At 43.4% G+C, this 17,705-nt stretch overlaps 1 protein-coding gene and 2 long non-coding RNA genes across 4 annotated transcripts in view; 2 read left to right on the top strand and 1 right to left on the bottom strand.

The window, feature by feature from the left end:
- ANTXR1 (ANTXR cell adhesion molecule 1) overlaps window positions 1-17,705 on the top strand; it is a 250,291-nt gene that overhangs the window by 191,943 nt on the left and 40,643 nt on the right. The gene's annotated exons all lie outside the window — the stretch shown is intronic.
- LOC145546768 (uncharacterized) overlaps window positions 1-17,705 on the bottom strand; it is a 31,880-nt gene that overhangs the window by 8,823 nt on the left and 5,352 nt on the right. The window contains exons 2-10 of one of the 2 annotated variants that reach the window (XR_014083247.1): window positions 17,468-17,540; window positions 16,050-16,807; window positions 15,730-15,850; window positions 15,430-15,606; window positions 14,824-15,055; window positions 13,841-13,936; window positions 5,346-5,482; window positions 1,846-1,925; window positions 1,166-1,311 (exon numbers count right to left, since the gene is read on the bottom strand). This is a non-coding gene — a long non-coding RNA (uncharacterized LOC145546768). Of the gene's footprint in view, window positions 1-1,165; window positions 1,312-1,845; window positions 1,926-4,971; window positions 5,155-5,345; window positions 5,483-13,840; window positions 13,937-14,823; window positions 15,056-15,429; window positions 15,607-15,729; window positions 15,851-16,049; window positions 16,808-17,467; window positions 17,541-17,705 lie in introns of those variants that run through there. The other variant, XR_014083246.1, reaches the window with a different exon arrangement.
- Window positions 7,387-9,968, top strand: LOC145546771 (uncharacterized). Its single transcript, XR_014083250.1, has 2 exons — window positions 7,387-7,456; window positions 8,298-9,968. It is a non-coding gene; the product is annotated as an uncharacterized LOC145546771 (long non-coding RNA).

The following is a 17,705-nucleotide window of genomic DNA, read 5'->3' as shown; positions in this document are numbered from 1 at the left end:
CTAAAGTTTCACAGCCTGAGCAGACTGCTGCCAGCTAGGTGTTCCCGCTCCACGTTGTGGCAGGGACAGCAGGCAAGTATGATGTAAAAAAAAAAAAAAAAAAACAACACCCAGGGCATATAAATGCTGGGCCAACTTGACCTTCTTGATCTCTAGAATTTGTTTTTTTTCTGGAAGTCAACAAGGATACATCGCTAGAGCAGATTGTAAAGTACAAACAGCTAACAGAAATGAGCCTTGGCCATCAGCTTTGTACTCAGCGTGGTATCTGGCCTTATAAGTTATACATATGGTTTCTGTGGAAAATTCAGAAATTTTTTAAGCCTGCATGAGACGCATCTAACAGATTAAGAAAAAAACAATAGGATAGGTAAACTCCTCGGGCTCAGCAGTACTATTTTTGTGATAGAACGTGCTAGTCCATGAACAAGCCCATTTTTCTCAGAGCACTTGGAAAACATCTCCACTCAAATTTGTTAACATTCCATTCTTCACTGACCAGTTTGCCAGAAACAGATTATAAAGTGGGTCAACCAGAGAATCAAGTGTAGGAAAGAGGAAGGATAAGAGAAATATTATGGTAGATAAGATATAAGAACTAAAACTGTTTGAGGGCAAATGGCTGATTGGATAAATCTAACAAAAATGAGATGAAAATGGATGGAATTCCTTCTAATGAATTACACCTAGATTGAATCTCTTATTTACAAATTCTGAATGAAAGTTTGTGTTTCACATTTGAAGACCTTCTGTGTGCTTTTGAGAAATACAATCCCACCCTGAAATTTCATTCTCCAGTCACACAAAATAATAGGTGGGAAGGATGGGAGGTCTGAGAATTAGGATACATTTGTGACCATGTTCTCAGAGGTGTTGCAAAGTACAGCCTACTTTGAAATGGACTTTCTTTACAGGAATCCTGCTAAGATTTTTAAGACACAGGAGAGAGTAGATGCAGAGAACCCTGTCTTTGTAATCATGGTTATGGCCACAGACATCTAGTTGTACACATGGAGATACACAAGAAACATCATAGATTATGTAGGAAGGGAAATTCAAAGCTACTTTATGGCAACTCAGGAAAGAATTCTAGAAGAGAAGGCTATACTGTAGCTTATTATTATGTGCTTATTCTGTTCTGTTTTCATAACTTTGACAGACTCACTCTAGACCTGCCTTCTTTGCACGGTGGATGACTCTGTAAGAATTCCTCAGCACTGATTTATGGGGCTGGCCACATTTTCCATAAACTCAAAATGACTACATCCAGGCATGTGCTCATGAACAAGAGTCACAGGTTCTGAGTTTTTCCTTTAAAACAAAAACAAAAACAACCATCACCTAATTACATTCTCAGTTACATTCTGAATTGTTTCAAACACATGTTGATCTCACAGAAACCTGGCCGTTCTTCCTTCTCAGTTCCTGTCTGCTCCATCCTTCACCAGATGAACCCACCCCAGCTTTACAGAGGCAGACATGGGCTCACCAGTAGAGCCTCGGAGGCTGCTGGAAAAGCAGAGTGCCTCCAGCCCCCACCACAGAGCAGAGGGCTGAGAGAGGCCTGAGCCCAGAGTCACATCCTTCCCTGGGACTGGTGCCCACTTCCTGGGAGCTGCCCAAGCCCTGGGTCAGGGAGAACATGAATGGGATGACAGCAGGAGACATGAATGCTTTCTGACTGCCACCACCCATCTTCCTCTTTCTGCCTGGGGTGGGCCCACAGTCCTATTGTGTTTTGGAGACCACCAAGAGAGCCTGAGCTAACATAAAAGAGAGAGTACCAAAGAAGCCACTTAAGTAGCAAACCAGCAATGCATCGGATCCTAAAATTATGGTGCTTGCCTGCCAAGTCGCTTCAGTCATGTCGAACTCTTTGCACTTCTGTGGACTGTAGTGCATCAGGCTCCTCTGTCCATGGGATTCTGCAGGCAAGAATATTGGAGTGGGTTGCCATGCCCTCCTCCAGGGCACCTTCCCAACCCAGGGATCGAACCTGTTTCTCTTACATCTCCTGCATTGGCAGGCAGGTTCTTTACCACTAGTGCCACCTGGGAAGCCCCAACCATATGGTATCCTCTGCTTAAACCATCCCCTGGCTTCCAGTGTATAGCCGCCACTTTGCTCTTTTGAAAACATGGATCTCAGCATGCCATCCCAAAGCTTCAGTCTTTCAAAGGCTAGGAAGAAGCCCCAAATCCTTAGCTTGATTTAGAAAGGCTTTCCTTGTCATTTCATCTACTTTTCCCCCCAGGTTCCCTTATCACTCCATAGAGGCTCCAGCCACCTAGAATTGCTCACCATTCCCTGAACATGCCAGAATCATTTGTGTCTCTGTGCCTTTGCATAGTCTTAATTTCTCTGACTGGGATGTCTTTCCCATCATCTCTACCTACTGAAATGTTACCTTGGTAAGATTGTTCATTGTCCCCATGGTACCGCTGTAAACACAAAACATTGCTGTCCGGACCCAGGTTTTAAAAGGGGTTTTGCCAAAGTAGAGAACATTCACAGAGACTTAGCAGGAAAGTCTGGAAATTAGAACCTGTGTCCCATGAGCATTTGCCAGGATAGTCCCCAAGGCTTCCTATATGAGAGCCTCTTTGACTTCAGAAAATTTTCTTACCATTCAAGGACAAATGGCAGAAGGAATTTGGAATGTTCAGTCTGAGGCAGAATACTTAAAGGGAGCTGAGAGCTTTTTAACTTGGTCATCATGCTAAGCCAGAGAAGGCAATGGCACCCCACTCCAGTACTCTTTTGCCTGGAAAATCCCATGGACGGAGGAGCCTGGCAGGCTTCAGTCCATGGGGTCACTAAGAGTTGGACACAACTGAGCGCCTTCACTTTCACTTTTCACTTTCACGCACTGAGAAGGAAATGGCAACCCACTCCAGTGTTCTTGCCTGGAGAATCCCAGGGACAGGGGAGCCTAGTGGGCTGCCATCTATGGGGTCGCACAGAGTTGGACACGACTGAAGCGACTTTGCAGCAGCAGCAGCAGCAGCAGCATGCTAAGCATTCTTTTTATAAACTATTAATATTTTCTCTCTGGGCCTCCCCGGTGGCTCAGATGGTAAAGAATCTGCCTGCAGTGGGGGAGACCCAGGTTTGATCCCTGGGTCGGGAAGATCCCCTGGAGAAGAGAATATCAACCCACCCCAGTATTCTTGCCTAGAGAACTCCATGGACAGAGGAGCCTGTCAGGCTACAGTCCATGGGGTCAGGTCACAAAGAGTTGGACACAAGTGAGCGACTATCACTTTCATTAATATTTTTAATCACTTACCTGTATTCACCTGTATTCAAGGAATAATCTTTTCATGCCACTTCATATCATTATATGATGTGATTTTAAATGCAAACTGTGACATGATATTTTGGCCTGCCTTCTCTTTCTTGAGTATTTATTTCAAGTGTTTATTTTTACAGATGAAGCTATCTGTAATCAGTATACTTGTTGCCAGATCATTGTGCACATTCATGAATGTTTCCTTAGGATTAAGCATGCAGTTGTCTCGTTGATCAATCAAACAGCATGCAAAATTTAAAGTTTTGACATGAATTGCCAGGTTGGGCTTATTATTCATTATTGCCTGAAACACTGTGTGAATTAACACTAGAACCTGCATCTATGAAAATCCCATCTCCCATTAACATTATTAATCTTATCTATTTGACAGGTGCTAATTTAATTTGTGTTTTCTGTTATTGAAGTGAAACTTCTTTCAAATATCTATTTTCCCTTTTGTCTATTGCCTATATATGCCTCTATACTATTTTTCTATTGGATATTTTAGTTTTGATTTTTATATGGCCATTTGCTTAACTCATATTCATTCATTTATTAGTCAAATGTTTTGAAGATCCAGTGGTATACATTAAGTATATGATGCTTACTTCATGAAACTTAAAGTCTAATTTTGTGTGTGTGTGTGTGTGTGACATTACCTATAATTTTATAGTTAACTCTATGAATGTTTCTAATTTCTGCCTATGGTATCAAACTTAGAACAGTCTTCTCTAGTCCAAGAGGATGTAAATTTTCACAAAAATTTTCTGTTACTCTACTCTGTCACTTTTAGTTTTTGGTGGTGTTGTGAGTTGGTACCTTTCTGTATCTTCCTGGGTATTTTATGTAAATTTTGGAGACGTGCCCTCAGGAGTTATCAGCTATATGTTATATCAAACCAGAAGCCCTGGAACATTAAAGTCTCTAAAGTACAGAATATGACCTCAGAGAAGACATGAAGTTAAGCCACAGGTAGGAGTTACAGTAATACATATTTCATCTTAAAAAACTGAAAGAAGAGTTTCAACAACAAATGGGCTTCCACAGGCATCACTGGGGTTGCTCCATGTTACCAAACAGGGGTAAAACCAGTCAAACCACTGGGTCAGGACATAGTAAACAGTTCCTGCAGCAGATCACTAGTTCTCAAACTTGAGCACAGAATCACCTAGAAGTTTTGTTAAAACACAGGTTGCTGGATCCCACTGTCAGAGTTTTTGACTCAGCAGGTCTGGGGTGGGGCCTGGGAACTAGCATTTCTAACAAGCTTCCAGGTGATACTGATGCTACTGATCTGGGGACCACACTTTGGAACCAATGAGATAAATGGAATTAGATGTCCATCAAGATCCCTATAACCCTGACTTCTGGGGACTTGAAGTCAGAGTATCTGTGTGTATTTGACCACCAGTGACTATTTTCCTATGTTTCTCTGCAGAACACCTATTAACCTAAGTGGGGAATAACTGCTCTAGCAGAAGTCTAAATATTAAATACCAACCAGTTACAGAAAAATCTTGCCAGCTGGAGATGGTTTTGTTCTTAGATTGCTAGTTTCAAACACAGAAATGTAAGGGAGTTTCAGAGATCAGAGTTCACGGAATCCAGTGATTTTCAATCTGGTTGCATGTTGTAATCATCTGGGGAGTTTTAAGGCCCTGGTGCCAGGTTCTATTTAATTTTTCTGCGATGAAGTCTGGATACAGGAGTTTTAAAAGCTCCCCAGGTCATTTTAAGAAGCAACTAGGGTTGACAATCTGTGATTTGATCCTATTCTCTATTTCTTGTCCCGGGCAGCATCTTCTGTTTCCCTCATGGAACAATTTGAAGGCAACTCTCCACATCCCTTCAGAAACTCTATCCTGTGTTTCATAGGCATAAAGAAAATGGATGATTACAATCACCAGACTATAAGCATAGATTCTTCCTGCTCCAATATTGTTACTGCTTGGGTAAAGAGAAAGGAAAAGAGAAAATATAACTCTGCCTCCTGGGTCTTTCCCAGATGGAATTAAAATATCAACCTGTCTAAACCCTCCCCAGGCATTTTTACCCCAGCTTTAATGTCCCAACCCCTGCACAAGCTCTGGGAGGAGCCACTGGGGTTGGATGTCGTCTTTGTTTTCAGCTCCTCAGTTTCTCTTCGATCTGGCATGGGGAGGCTGGTACATTCCATCGCTCCATCGCTATCTGCAAAAACAAAATACGAGCCACACTCTGAACTTGTTTTGCAAGGCTGAGCCTCACTGCAATCAGAAGAGACCCAGGAAACACACATGTAGATGGAGATGTACGTAAACAACATATGATACTCCTCTGAAAGGCAGCCGTGGAGGTTGTGAAATCCTCTCCCTGAGCTCCCCAGGGCTGCCGTCTGCACAGCTGTTTCCAGCAAGGGAGCTGGGCCAGTCACGTGGGCCCCATGCCTTCCTACTGTTGCAGAGGCAAGAATGATCTGGGCAAGTTATCTCCAGGGACAGACCGTCCTTCGAAAGCAGACAAGCCTCCTGTAACATAAGCAGACTCAAAGTGTCTGCACTCTGTTTCTTGCTTTCTCTTTTCTCCCTCTTTATGTACCTTGCATGACCTCCTCCTTCTTCCATCTTCATCTTGGCTACCTTCCCTCAAACATTCTTTCATCAAATCTTATCTACTGTGCTCCTACCTAGGAATCCATCCCTGTGCTGGGCACTGGGGATGCCAATTAGAATAGGACTTAATTCTGACTTCCTGGAGTTCAGTGCATGATTTGAAAGAGAAGAGTAAAGCATTGTATTAATTATAGATGGTTATAGAAGCACAGAGGCTTCCCAGGTGGAACTAGTGGTAAAGAACCCACCTGCCAGGACAAACAGACATGGGTTCATTCCCTGGGTTGGGAAGATAACCTGGAGGAGGGCATGGCAACCCACTCCAGTGTTCTTGCCTCGAGAATCCCATAGACAGAGGAACCTGGCGGGCTATAGTCCATAGGGTCACAAAGAGTCAGACACGACTGAAGTGGCTTAGCACACGTGCACACATAGAAGCACAGATCCATTCACAAGAAGGGGAAGAACTATTATCTCCATTGTATAGAGCAGAAACTGAGACTCGAGGGGAGGTTATTAACTTTCCCTAGGACACACAGCTGGGAAGGGCAGATCTGGGGCTTAATTCAGGACTATCAGACTTGAAGTCCACACTGGGATTCCTCAAATCCTTCATGCATTCAGTAGATACTTGTTGAATAATATAGAAACCTAAAAGTTTCTATATATTCCAAAACGTAAGAGTTCCTATATAGTCCTTTTTTTATTAAAAGAGTAATGTCTGTTTTCTTGTTATTATACAGATTAGCCAAGTCTAGATTAAAATACTGATACCAGTGTCTTGTTACTAGTATAAGTGAGAAAGGGAGTTCCTAATAAGCTGCTAATATTAAAAAAAAAAAAAAAAAAAAGATACTTGTCAGACACTTCCTGTGAGATGAGCACTGAGTTTGTGCTGGCTGTTCACCAATTAATAAGCTGTGTCCTGTCCCTTAGAAGCAGGAACCAACAGTCAAGGCCCCAAACACCAGTGTGATGGCTCTGTAATGGATGTGAGAGGTGGGAGTGGGGGAGGGGATACACCCAGGAAGGGCATTTCACCTTGGATCAGAATTGGCATCTAGAAGTGGCATTGAGGCTAAGATCAGAGCGGAGTTGTGGAAGGAGGCTCTTCTGTGGGAAGGAATCTTGAGCAAGAATCTAGGGGTGGCCTGTGGTCTTTGGGAGACTTGAGGAGCAGGGTTTGGTAGAGGACAGTGCAAAGAGTGGAGGGAGAGGGTGGAGGGGGTGCTGATCATGGAGCCCACTCTGGGGACAGTGGAGAATCACTGCCAAGTGTTTTAGGCATAGTTGTGGTCACACTGTGTTTCAGAAAAGTCACGCTGCCTGCAGTGTAGACATGGTGGCAGGGCAGTGGTAGGAGGAAGAAAGAGGCTGGATTTAGGAGATGCTGAAGAAACAGAATGACTGGATTTGGAAACTGGCTGGTGTGGAGGATGAGAGAGCAGGTTGTCAGGGAGCACCTCCAGGTTTTGGTCTGAGCCAATTGTGACATCATTCACCAGGATAAGGGTGCAAGAAGAGCTTTGGGAGGGAAGAGGAGGACTTAGCTTTTTAACTTACAGAATTGAGTGTAAGTACCACAGAGTGTCTAGGGCACAAACATTCAGGAATGCTCACTCTCAGAGTCATATATGTGCAGGGTAGGCACCTACAGGACCTGAGAGTGGAAGGTGTGCCCTGGATGCCCCCTGACATCACCCGACCTGTCAGGAGGCAGTTTTTCTCTAGGGAGAGTTGTGGGCAGGAGGCAGAGACTTAAGCGTCACCACCATGACGGCTGAGACCAATGTGAATAGATGCAGAGCCAGGGAGAGGGTGGAGAGAGAGAAGGGAAATGGCTTGAGTGCTGAACACCCAGAGTCACATCCTTTGAGCTGAGGTGGGGAAAGAAAAAGGAGAACAAGAGGGAAACGAAGAAGGAACAGCCAAAGAAAGAGCAGGTGTGATAGGAGAGTTTGGGTCATGGAAGCCAAGGGAAGATGGTTCATCACGGAGGAGGCTGGGGTCAACAGCATCAAATATGGGAAATTTAGATGCAAGCTGACGAGTCCTCTAATTACTAGCAGTAAGAAGGTCCTAGAGGTCTTAGTGACGTGGATTCAGTGCAACGATGGGGGCAGGAGTGAGGCTTAGAGGAAAATGGGAAGGGAGAGCCAAAGCAGTGGCTGGAGGAGAGCTGGACTTGAAAGAGGCTCTTTGTTTGATCAGAATGAAGGACTTGAGAAAGATGCAGGGTTCATGATGAAAGTCCAGCAGGGGCTGAGGCTGAAGAGCTCACTGTTGGAGGGCAAGAGCCCTGAGGAAGTAGAAGACCTAGAGGCCAGGAAATGCCTCTCTTCCTTAGTGACCTCAGTGGCAGAGTCCAAGATGGGCCCTCCCCCATTCAGCGGCCTCTGTCTTCCCTCTGACAGGCCAGCCAAGCAGGGCAGGTAGACGTAGACTGTCTGAGGAGGGGATGAGGAGGAAACCAGCCACACCTTCGGAATTCTACCTCTCCCGTGCATCTGCACTTTCTGCAGTTCCAGGGTGGGTATCTCTTCTTCATGCAAAGTGAAAGTGAAGTCACTCAGTCGTGTCCGACTCTTTGCAACCCCATAGACTGTAGCCTACCATGATCCTTCGTCCATGGGATTTTCCAAGCAAGAGTACTGGAGTGGGTTGCCGTTTCCTTCTCCAGAGTCTTCATGCAAGAAACATGGTAATTTGGGATGCCATGTTACAAGCGATTTCACTTCAAAACTCCACCTGCAAGAGAGCCTATTGTTGGGTCCCTAGAATATATTGCGGTATGTTTTATTTCTCGGTGGCAGAATGGAAATAATGATCTTCTCTACCCATGGCACCTAAAGGGCAGTGCTGACCACATCGGGGTATTTTGTTTCATTAGTGGAGGCCTCCCACTTCTTTTGTTAGTGGGGGCCTCCCACTTCTCCCATAAGTTAATCCCATAATATCTGTCAATTACCAATTACTAGTTTTATACTAGGTTATAATCAGCTACTGAAGTGAGATACTTGTCATCTATCAATATTGTGGCAGAGCCCTGCGTTTCATAGACAAAGCCATCAACAAATGTCCTTGGTCAGGATTAGGTTAAACCAACAATTCTGGAGTTAGTCTGTTACTCTACTATGTACTAGCAGGGTCACTTTTCAGGCCACTGTGCTCTTTAAAATCATGTCCATTTTCCAAAGAATTGTTTACCAGGAATGCATGCACCTGGATGTGCAGGCTGTGCCCTGTGACAGAGGACCACCCTGAACATCACTGGTCAAGCTCCCTGGGACAGGCCTGCATCCCAGCTCAGAGAGGAGTGTCTCTTCCTGACTCACACAAAAGCACCATGTGGGCTAGTGATGGCCCCCCATCATATGAAAATAGAAAGCAATTCATTTCCTTCCAAGGATTGCTTTAGATACTATTGCTAAGTCCAGTGGGTTCCCCCATCTTTATCATTCCCAGTAACATCCTTCTCACCATTTCTTGTACTCACCAAGAAAGTATTTACATAGTTAACAGAGTTTTTACCCTATATTATCTTTTTTCTTTATTCACTTGTGATCATGCATATATATAACTTAATGCCTGATTCTTTCATTTAATTTTATCCCTATAAACATAAGGGGGAAACAATTTTTCAAATTGCTAGGCAATTAAAATCATTAAAACCACTGTTCTAGGTGTGCTGCTAAGACATTCCTTCCTGAATACTGGCAATTTTAAAACACATGGGTGTCTATGTAAAGACATGAACATCCCCATTTGAACAGCTTGCTGGTGAAACAGCAGATCCAAGTACATAAATACCAGCACATTCTAAGACACATCCCAAAAACGTGGTGAAAATGGATGACTTGGGCAAGTCCCAGCGTCCACAATACACACAATTGGTTGGTTAACATTATGTAGAAAGTTCACCTGACCCTGAGGCTCTTATCAGTCATTTCCTGTCTGCCAAGTAACATTTTGCATTTGAAACTCCTCACTTCAGTTTTCCTCTGAATTTGCTTCATGGCATCTCTAGTAAATGCCTCTGTTCTGACAACACTGATTGGTGAAAATAAAATGAACGGAGCAAACCTGAGAGCAGAAAATGTTTACCCAACTTTCTAAGTGTGACCCTTTTCAGCAAATATTACTGAGGTGCTGGGAAGGGCTCTGGGGAAAAGGCAGACAAGTGTGAAACATCAAAGAACAGATGGCTAAGGCTGAGGAGACAGAACAGATGGTGGTCAAGGTAGCTCCCGGGACAGACCCAGATTGCTGAAGGGAATGAGAGCCACAGAGGAAGGGCAATCATCTGAGAGGATGGGAGACCTTCTCCTGGACTGGTAGGACTTGAAATGGGCTTTGGAGGAAAGTTGGGACTTAGGCAGACAGGAAGTAGAAAGGTTGGGGTAGCAGGTTTCCAGGACAACCTGCAGCCCATTAGTGCCCATGGCCAACCTGCAGAGTGAGAGGAGACATCTCAGGATGGGATACAGAGGATGAGTGTACCTCCTGAGGCTGGAGGGGGAACAAGGATGAGATGTTACCACCCTGATGATAGGGACTGAAAAATTTACACTATAACCATTTTGAGCTAGTCTTCATCTGGGATAAATATTAGAGTGCCAAATTACATTGTATTTCAAAACATTTGATTTCAGGCACAGTTTCTCAAAAGTTTTGCAAAGCTCTGGTTTGACAAGATATTGATAGAGTTTGAAATTGTTTTTAAGGTATGTAGAAAACTTGGCCATAGGCATCTTTGTCTTGCAGAACGGCCAGTTAAAATCATTCTACCAAAGCTCAAGAACACAAAGGATCCAATGTGTTGGTAAATAGTTAATAGGCTAATAATTAATGATGTTGGTTTGTCAAGATGAAACAAAATGACAAGTGTAAATAATTCAAACAGATGGGAGTTCATTTTCTTCCCTTCTTTACCCTGAAAACTACAGTTGATTTCAAAGAAGTTAGATCTCTGCACACATGAAAAACTTCTCAGAATTCCTCTCTCATATTTAAATCAGCAGTGACTAAAAGAATCAAATTACTTTATTAACGTCTTTATGTAAAGGTCAATTCCTTCTTGCACAATAGACAGTAGGCTTTATATAAGGCTTTTTTCTTAGTCCCTCTGCTCTTTAATTCAATTCACAGAACCGCTGAAAAAGTAGACATTTCTATTTTAAAGTGGCAGAAAAGAAGTTTGCATAGAATATATTGGTTTTTACTTTGGGTCAACAGGGATCTTCAAAATTTCTATCAGTGTCTGACACCAAGATGTAAAGTCCCCAGTAGATCTGGAGAGACAGTCCAATTTGCTGACCACTGACTTCTGACCTTTCATAAACTTTTGTAAGACTAGATCATTTAAAGAAAGAAAAAAAAATCAAATTATAGGAAATGTTCCTAGAGGGTGTGATTTATTTTGGCTGAGCCCCTTCCCTGGATGTTTGAATTCTCAGTAGTATTCATTCAGTTCTCACCCTTGGAAATCTTTCCTTCACTGTCTCATTGGAGAGGAACATGAGTACTTAGAATTCTTGGCTTACCCGCCTGATTTTACAAAAGAAAAAGTTCAAGACATCCTCTGTCCACAGCAAAAAACAAACTGTACCCGAAACCTGCAAGGTTAACTTTTTTCGGAGAAGTTAAACCCAAAGTTGATGTTGCAAAATATACCATCTTGAGGTTTTTTTTTTTTTTTTTTTGCACTAACTCCCCACTCCCAGTGGGAGGTCTCTTTAAATAAATAATTGTGAAGGTATCTGATGTGGCTGAGGTCTCTCCCTCCCCTTCCAGTCCCCTATAACCTAACCCCTCTTTTTTCCACACCCATACATATTTCCATACTCATCAGCAGCATCATTTTATTGCTTAGCTGATGACTTTCACCTTTGAATTGCCTCATCTCCCAAACAGCTGCAGCAACAGTCAAGTCTTGGTATCAAGTTGCAAATAGCAAACAGAAGAGAATTTGGGGGCTGAAGAAGGCAGGGCTGGTTAATAGAAACATCCCTCTTGAAATTCTCTGATCTCATTTTTTTTCCTGCCAAACACTCAGAACTGAGGGAAATCGGGCTTGGTTCTAGGGTCAAAATTTCATCCAAGTGTATAACATTGTAGGAAGTTTTCTACTTTGCTCAAGTGTGATGTTTATGTCTAGCCACTTGGCAGGTATGGGCCTTCCCTTCCAGCTGAGGGCATTGGAAAAGATCATCTCTAGTGAATGGTCTACACTTCTGCCATGGGCCTCAATTAAGATTTATTTAACCCAGGTTGGTGGGGAGTTCTATTCTGGTCCAAAAGTGTTAGGTTGAATCTTAGGTGGCAGGATCTGACCTAGGAGATATCCTTCCAGAATTCACATTCTGCTGTAGATACACACACACACACACACACACCCCTTCTCCCAGTATCCCCATCACCACCTCACCTTAACCTGACCCTGAGTCTCAGGAATGGGTTGGAGGTTCCTCGTGATCTCAGTCCCTTCATTTTCAAGATAAGGAAATTGATGTTTAGCAAGCTGATGGGGACACCTCCAAATACTCCCAAGTACATTTTCTCGGACGCTCCCCATCACTGCTTTACTTATCTCCTATTTTCATATTAGTAAGATTAATGCTCTCATACTAAGATCCCTGCTTCATTCACAGTTACAAAGGGAATTAGTGGAAGTGGCAGGACCAGACCTCTCCAGCCCTTTACACAGCCTGGCTCTCCTGAGTCCTCTCCCCAGGCCAGGAGAAGAGAGTGGGGCTCATGATTGGGCTTGATCCCTTGAAGAAAAGGTAAACCAGACCGAATTTTGGGAGGTAGAGCTGGTCCCTGTGACCCAAACTCCTCCTTTTCTGTCCACTTCCCTTCACCCACCTCCCAACACTGTTCCATTTTTATACCCTGCCCAACATGGCATACCCACTGCTTGCCTCCCGTAGTGACCTGCCCTCCTATCAGTGTGCTATGTGCCAAAGTTACCTCATATTTTCTCTTACTGATTCCACCTCTGCCTGCCTCTCCCTTTATCACACCATGTCTAAGACAGAGTACACCCATGCACTGGTCTTGAGCTCGGACCCTACAGCAGGTACCATGCTAGGCAATGGGGATTTACATGAATGAGGCCAATCCCTGCCCTTGGGGGATGTACATCAGAGTAGTCAGAAAAGCACTAAATTAGAACTTGAGGTGGTGAGTGGTATGGAACTGTGGGGAGCATCTCAAGTTTCATGGGCGCATAGAACACAGAGATTTAATCCGGGCTGGGAGACCAGGGAAGACTTTGAAAAGAGACCATTGGACTGAGATTTAAAGGATGAGCTCTCCTGGTAAAGTGAGGGAAAGGCATTTGGGTGGAAGAGACAGCATGTATGAAAGCCCAAATGGGAGACAAGCTGAAAGAGGAGGCCCAGGCTGACACTGGACGGGGAGGGGAGAGCAGTCACACTTCACCTCCCAGCTCTGCCTTCTCCACCACTACAGCTGCTCACACCTTTCGGGTGCCCAGCTCTCCGAGGCTCTCCCCTGATTCCTGCTCATTGTCTGGTCCTTCCTTCCTCCTGCGCTCACAGCTGCTGCCTCAAAATTTCACACCATTTAAATTTAAAGGCAGTACTGACATTTCACTCCCTAAGGAAGCAGTCACTGATCTGATAAAAGGGAGGTTTCCTTTCCTTTCCCTCACAGCACTGAGAACATGGTTCAGTCTGTTTTCTTGTTCTATGAAGACTTTTTCTGTGACCCCCAGTTCACAGCTATTTGTAAACTTTTATAAGATTCCCTCCACACGTACCTGCATTTCAGTAGTGGCCAAAGATGTATCAAAAAAATCCTCACCTTTAACAAAGAGGGAGAGCTCACATGTTCTTGTAGGGGCATCTTTAGGTAAAATGAGGCTGACTGAGCATTCAGTCTATTCAGTTATGTTCACACATGTACCTATGTGTACACACATATCACTCACCTTACTACACCGACAGTTTGCATGTGTGCTCAGTCGTGTCCAACTCTTTGTGACCCCATGGACTGTAGCCCACCAGTCTCCTCTGCCCATGGAATTCTGCAGGGAAGAATACAGGAGGAGGGTGCCATTTCCTATGCCAGGGGATCTTCCCGACCCCGGGATCTAACCCGCATCTCTTGCATCGCCTGCATTGGCAGGCAGTTTCTTTACCACTATGCCACCTGATTAAGCATTATTAAAACATTAAACTTTCATTATAATTGCTGTTCATACTTTTTGTCATTGCCATTTATTAATAACTTTGACTTTTCCTTTAAATTTTTTGGAAATAGAAAATTTGAGAGGGAAACAACTCTCTGACTTTACTCGTCTTACTTTATAAATTCATTCTTGTGATATTTGTTTAATGTTTTAGTGTTTTTCCTTTTTTTCTTTTGGCTAAGACCATTGAGAGCAGAGCTATGTTCAGAATCCATAGTAACGGCAGAGTTAGCTTCAGAGGCACTCACTCCTCTAGCCTTCAGCACCTGTGTGCATTCCTATATCCCCCCAACATCTGGATTGGGTCACCCCATTGACTGGGTGGCCCTAAGCAGCTGACACTCAGTCACTGGCCTCAATCCCCAGTGTACCTACTTTCCAAGGCCTCTGTGACTCCGACTCGAATATAAGCCCTAAACAGGAGTAAATCTTGCATAAGCTTTTCCACATTCTCTACTGCTCACTCAAGGTGATTTGTAATGGGAAACTCTTGAATGTCACAGAGTCTGGAAAATTGGACATCATAACAGACATCCATGCCCCTTACTAGGATCATTAATCAAAGTGGGTCCACTGGAAAGTCCACTGTGGAATCCTCCCTTCTTTCTTTCTAACAGGGGAAGTAGTTCTGACCAAGCAGGGCTGGACTTCTTAAGCATGGATGTAGAGAGAAATGGAAAGAAGAGGGAATATTTTCCAATTGGTGGTGGAAACAAACTTACCAAAATTTATGAAGCCACAGCCTCGATGCTCCATCATGTCTATAGGTCCAGGGGATGTATGGTCCTCCAGAGATGGCCAAGGCAGCTGTAGAACTGAGGCTACCTTCTGCACTTGTAGACAGTAATCATCCCTCCAAACCAGGAATAAGTACAGAACTCCTGTAGCCCATGGTCCCCACTGTACCACATCAGCTGCCCTGGCTTGTTCTGCACTAGATCCTCCACTGGTGGCCTAAAGTTGAAAATCTGTTTGCTAATGATTCACATCAGAACCTCCTAGCAAAAAACTAGGGTTACAAGCAGTTCACATCACACACACCAACAACCCATGTGACTACATCCCACACAAGGTCACTAATAAGCAACATGGATGGAAGCTTCCAAAAGACTTAACCTACTCGTGTGAAAATTCCAGTTTCATCCAGCAATGTTGCTATGCCTTCAAATTACTGTAAATGCCAATGGTGAAATGACTGTTCTGATCCTCAGTGGACACAGCCAAGCTTTGATGCCTGTCCTTTATAACTCACCCATCTATGTCCAAAAAGCCTGAGACTATATAACAGATTTATGAGTCAAGGGAGAACAATTTTTGGATAACTTTACCTTGTAATCGTTTTCTTGCTCTCTTAAGCTCATTCCATTGATGTGTTTAGTTCTAATCCATTTCCAAGTTCGATGTTTTTTAAAGACAACAATTTGATTTTTGAAATTCTCTAGCTTTGCAAGCCATGGACCAAACTGTCCCACTCTGAAGAAACACAGCTTCTCATAAATCTTTCTCTGAAACACAGGGTGAGAGAAAAGGGGCAGGATTTGATTTTAAATGAGTATAAAGCTTCCTATCACTTCCAGAGGATAGATAAATAGACACAGACAGGTACAGTTTCAAACAGTTTTACATACCTTAAAGAGTCTATGGAGATCAGAAGATAAAAGTATTTCCATGACAGGAATTTAAACTCTTAAATTTTCTTTTAAGCTCTTCACTGGCCAGCGAAAGAGTCGACTAGAACTTTTCGTCCAGCTGTGGAAAAACAGTGGGCAACTTAGTGGATTATAAGTGGAGTCTTTTACAAATATATAGAGTGTTTTACAAAATTGTTTGTGACCTCCATCTCCTTCAATTCAGTTCAGTCGCTCAGTCGTGCCCAACTCTTTGAGACCCCATGGACTGCAGTACGCCAGGCTTCCCTGTCCACCACCAACTCCCAGAGCTTGCTCACACTCATGTCCATCAAGTCAGTGATGTCATCCAGCCATCTCATCCTCTGTCGTCCCCTTCTCCTCCTGCCTTTGATCTTTCCCAGCATCAGGGTCTTTTCCAATGAGTCAGTTATTCACATCAGGTGGCCAGAGTATTGGAGCTTCAGCTTCAGCATCAGTTCTTCCAATGAATATTCAGGACTGATTTCCTTTAGGACTGACTGGTTTGATCTCCTTGTAGCCCAAGGGACTCTAAAGAGTCTTCTCCAACACCACAGTTCAAAAGCATCAATTCTTCGGTGCTCAGCTTTCTTTATAGTCCGACTCTCACATCCATACATGACTACTGGAAAAACCATAGCTTTGACTAGATGGACCTTTGTCAGTAAAGTAATGTCTCTGCTTTTTAATATGCTGTCTAGGTTGGTCATAGCTTTTCTTCCAAGGAGCAAGCATCTTTTAATTTCATGGCTGCAATCACCACCTGCAGTGATTTTGGAGCCCAAGAAAATAAAGTCTGTCACTGTTTCCCCTGTTTCCCCATCTATTTGCCATGAAGTGATGGTACCGGATTCCATGATCTTAGTTTTCTGAATGTTGAATTTTAAGCCAGCTTTTTCACTCTCCTCTTTCACTTTCATCAAGAGGCTCTTTAGTTCCTCTTCGCTTTCTGCCATAAGGGTGGTATCATCTGCATGTCTGAGGTTATTGATATTTCTCCCAGCAATCTTGATTCCAGCTTGTGCTTCATCCAGCCCAGCGTTTTTCATGATGTACTCTGCATATGAGTTAAATAAACAGGGTGACAATATACAGCCTTAACATACTCCTTTCCCAGTTTGGAACCAGTCATTTTTATATTGGTCACATGTTGAAATGATAACATTCTGGATCTATTATTAAAAATACTCTCACCTGTTTCCTTACTTTTTACAAATGGGGCTACTAGAAAGCTGAAGATTACCTATGTGGTCTGTGTGACATTTCTATTGGCTGTGCTGGTCTAGAGAACTAGCCTGCAAGACACTTGTGAAAAGAGGGACAACATGATTTCATACGGGCCCCGCATCTTCCAGCCATCTATATTTAGCACACATAAGGATAATTTCAGAGTTTTGGGTCATGGTCTGCCTTTCCTGGTTTTTTGTTAGGTCAGCTGTGACTTTGCCTTTCTGGGCCAGTTCCTATTCCAAACTTCTTGTTCGGAGCCACAAGTCTTGCGTGCTCCAAACCAGCATGGAGGGTTTTGTTTTTAAGCTTCCTTTTACTATCATCACAGGGAAAAAAGGGTTTGCTGCATTTAAAACTTTGTTCTAGATATTTGTACATTTATTGGATTATCTGCTTTATATTTGAAAAATTCCTAGAAAGCAAATATTATCCCCATTTTACCAAAAAGAAAACTGCCTTGACTTGGGAAATAATAACTTGTACTTACCAGGAGCTTCATAATGTGTAATTATTTTGAATGCATTTCCTCTGATCACCCTTTGATGTAAGTGTTCTCATCCCTGTTTTACAGAGGAGGAAATTCACTTTACAGAGGACTCAAGAGCCTCTTGAGTCCATGACTGATACATGGAAAAGCTAGCGTTTATTCACTCATCACGTTTATTTGTCAGGCTAAGCCCCGGTGAACCAGGAGGCCATGGTACCTCCCTGCAGTCTGCACTGTA

Source organism: Giraffa tippelskirchi, chromosome 4 (assembly GCF_054371585.1).
Source record: "Giraffa tippelskirchi isolate mGirTip1 chromosome 4, T2T-mGirTip1v1.2.pri, whole genome shotgun sequence".
Taxonomy (NCBI): domain Eukaryota; kingdom Metazoa; phylum Chordata; class Mammalia; order Artiodactyla; family Giraffidae; genus Giraffa; species Giraffa tippelskirchi.
This window is presented reverse-complemented; position numbering and strand designations above follow the sequence as displayed.